Raw genomic sequence first — 3,500 nt, 5'->3', positions numbered from 1 at the left:
TACCAAAAATACTCCTTTAACCTAAAACTTTAGAAAAATTAACATTGAAATTTTGAATTCTCCTTCCAACTGTAGTTCAGAGAGAGGGGGAAGATTGCGTCGATTTTTTTACTATCGAATCATCAATCTATTTTAGGTTTAGGTGTTTGAATCTCTTTATTGGTTACTTGAAGTTGTATTTTTAGGGGTTTCAACTAGTTTTTGTGATAAAATTCTAGATTAAGATAGTTTTTTTTTTGAAAATTGACTACGATCAACTAGGGGTGTAAACGAGCCGAACTCTTAACGAGCTGCTCGAGCTCGGCTCGACTATTGCTCGTGATTGACTCGAATATTAACGAACACGAGCTTAACACGAGCCCAAAATCATGCTCGTTTATGTAAACGAGCCGAACTTGATCATTCTTTAGTGTATCACGAGCTACTCGTGAACAACTCATTTAACATACTCTCATAATATTGTAGTACATAATTACGTATTAGTATTGAAACTTGTACATGAAATATCAACCATTAAAAAATTATCGGAATATGAGTCATTAATCATTATTATTGTATGCACAAATGATCATTGAAGTATTTTGATAATTTAGAAAGATTTCATTTGAAGTATTTTGATAAACGAGCTTAAAAGAATGCGAGCTCGAGCTCTTTCAAACTTATACGAACCGAGCTTGAACATCTTACTACTCGGCTCGGCCCGACTCGAGTACACCCCTACGATCAACGATAGTCATTACATTTGGCATTGATACATCAAAGATGTGATAAGCTTCATAACCGGCCGTTCAAACTATTACAAGACCGGGCTATAGCCCAACTAAACTATGGCCTAAAGCCCAACTACATTTTTATACCTAATAATCTCATTTCAAATAACCAAGGATTCCACCTTTTCTGGTGGTTCGAACCTGGGACCTCCTGGGCTTTCTGGAGTTTATGTCAACACCTTGAACCACTTGGGCTATCACCTGTTGACAGATTAAGAAATTTTTGATTTACTTGTTTTCATTGTTTTAACAATTCTATAAATACAAAAGTAATTTGAACTTCTAATTATTTTGTGGTAGCTAAACAAAATATTGTTGACTACAGTTACTGTAAAGCAGTGTAAACTCATGGCAAACTTGCTGCAATCATTCCAAAAAACTCAAACTCATTGCAAAGCAGTGCAAACTCATTGCAAAACACTACAAATTTGTTGCAAGCTCTTGCAAGCTTTGGAAACATTTTTCAAATTAAATAAAAAATACTTTGGAAGTCATTGCAAACATTGAAAAGCTCTACAACTGCAATCCAGTTTGCAAAGCACTGCAAAGTCATTGCAAAGTCATCAAAAACTTTGGAATCCTTTTGCAACTAGATGGAAATTAAATTACTTTTGGACATATTTGCATAACCTTCAACCAAAGGAATTCAATTTATGTACACCATGTATGTTAAATTTTGATGATTACAAATTATTTGTATTACGTATTCAATGATAACCAGTTGGATCCATCTTTATTCAGATAATTTAACGTTGGATCCATCTTTATTCAGATAATTAAACGGGAACATGAACATTTCAGAAGAAACACCAAAATTGCATATTTTTTGTTTTAATCGTTTGGTCACTCTAACCCTTAACTACCATGATAGCTACTTACAATATTTTTATTACTTATATAGTGTTTCAATTAATACAAAAGGTATGCCCAAAAAATTCGACTAGCATTCTAAATTTGGGAAGGGCCACCCAACAAATGCCAGGAGCCTAATTTATGTGCCTTCCAGTGAAAATTTGCTATTATGGATACGTAATCGTTAGATGGGAGATTTTAAAAGGCCTCCCCGTTTTTGTTAAAAGGCCTCCCCATGGTTTCGTTGACTTAGTAAAAAACCTTTGACTTAGCTTGGTTAAAGGGGCCCCCTCTTTGAATGGGTGAAAAAAACCCCCTTTGAAGGTGTATTTCACCCACATTTTCTCTCCTCCATCTCATTTTCTCTCTCTGCCACATCATTTGACCACGCCACATCATCATCTTCTCCGGCAGGGTCGCCGGCCGGCCAAACTTCCGGCCGGCGACCTTCAATTTTTTTTTTTAATTCTCTCTCTTCTCTCTCTCTCTCTCTAAAAACAATTTTTTTTTTTTTTAAACTCTCTCTCTCTCTCGAGATCTGTAGAGAGAGAGAGAGAGAGTTAAAAAAAAAAATTGTTTTTAGAGAGAGAGAGAGAATAAAAAAATAAAATTTTGAAGGTCGCCGGCCGGAAGTTTGGCCGGCCGGCGACCCTGCCGGAGAAGATGATGATGTAGCGTGGTCAACATCACCGGTCTTGGGTTAAGTTTGACCTAACGGCGTTTACTTTGCCGTTAGGTCAAATATTGTAAACGCCGTTAGGTCAAATATTGATGAAGGAGGTGCTCTTTTGTAGAGGGGGCCTATAACCAAATGGGTTATAATGAGGGGCGCTTTTAGCGGGGAGGCCTTTTAAACAAAAACGGGGGGCCTTTTAAAATTTCCCATCGTTAGATTAATAAACAAAATTCATCATATAGACTATATAGAAACAAATAAGGCTGTCTTAACACCAAAGGGGTGGTGGCGCAGTTGGCTAGCGCGTAGGTCTCATAGCTTAAAGCGAGTAATCCTGAGGTCGAGAGTTCGAGCCTCTCTCACCCCATTCTTTTTTATTTCTTTCTTTCTTTTTTTTTTTTTTGGTAATTTTTAACAATCTTTATATAGGTCGCCTGTTTCCGGGAACAAGAAAAGTATCCGGAGAAGATGTGATGGTCTTCTAAGAAAAATTCTTAGAACCTACAGACAGGGTTAGATTTCAATCTTATAAGCAACCTTATATTTACAAGATGAACTCACAACTTTTTATATTTACAAGTTGAACTCACAACTTTTAAACCAAAGATATCTATTATAACCAATTAGATGTCTCCTTCAAATGTTAGAAGATCCTCACTTTCTTTCTTTATATTTAGAGATATCCTCATTTATATGATTCTGATGATCGAATTCAAGTTATGGCTGACATGGTGTTCCTCTCACTAAAGAACCTCGCCTCCATCGGCCCCTCTCTCTAAAACTTCGCAAGTTTCCCTCTACAAAAACTGCTTTTCCCTGGGAATGAAAGAGCAATTGATGAAGTGGGGCAAAATTGCCGAAGTGGCGCGCCACTTAGGCAATCCACCTAGCGTCTACCCACTTCTTCAGTTGCTCTATATTTCTCGAGAAAAAAAGGATAAAACATGGGAAATAACTTGCATTGTGCAAATCTGCACAATATACAAAAGAAAACGGACGAAAAAACATTTAGAACGACCTTAAAGAAAGGCCAACGCTTTGGGGAAAGCTAAATAGTTTCCGGAGTGTGAAGACTTGGTAAAAAATTGGTCAATTTTGTTTGACAATTTTATTTAGGGGGAAAGCAAAATAGCTTCTCCACCTCAGCTCTTTCTCCACCTCACCTCTCTCTCTGTCTCCACCTCACCTAATCGGAGGAGACA

The 3,500-nt window shown here is 37.0% G+C and overlaps 1 non-coding gene across 1 annotated transcript; it reads left to right on the top strand.

Annotated features, from left to right (window-relative positions):
• Positions 1-2,577: 2,577 nt before the first annotated feature.
• Positions 2,578-2,665, top strand: TRNAM-CAU (transfer RNA methionine (anticodon CAU)). The gene is given in 2 exon segments: positions 2,578-2,615; positions 2,630-2,665. It is a non-coding gene; the product is annotated as a tRNA-Met (tRNA).
• Positions 2,666-3,500: the final 835 nt, after the last annotated feature.

The sequence above is a fragment of the Eschscholzia californica genome, unplaced genomic scaffold (assembly GCF_041429995.1).
Source record: "Eschscholzia californica isolate CP2 unplaced genomic scaffold, dmEscCali1.0.p SCAF_6, whole genome shotgun sequence".
NCBI classification, from domain to species: Eukaryota; Viridiplantae; Streptophyta; class Magnoliopsida; order Ranunculales; family Papaveraceae; genus Eschscholzia; species Eschscholzia californica.
This window is presented reverse-complemented; position numbering and strand designations above follow the sequence as displayed.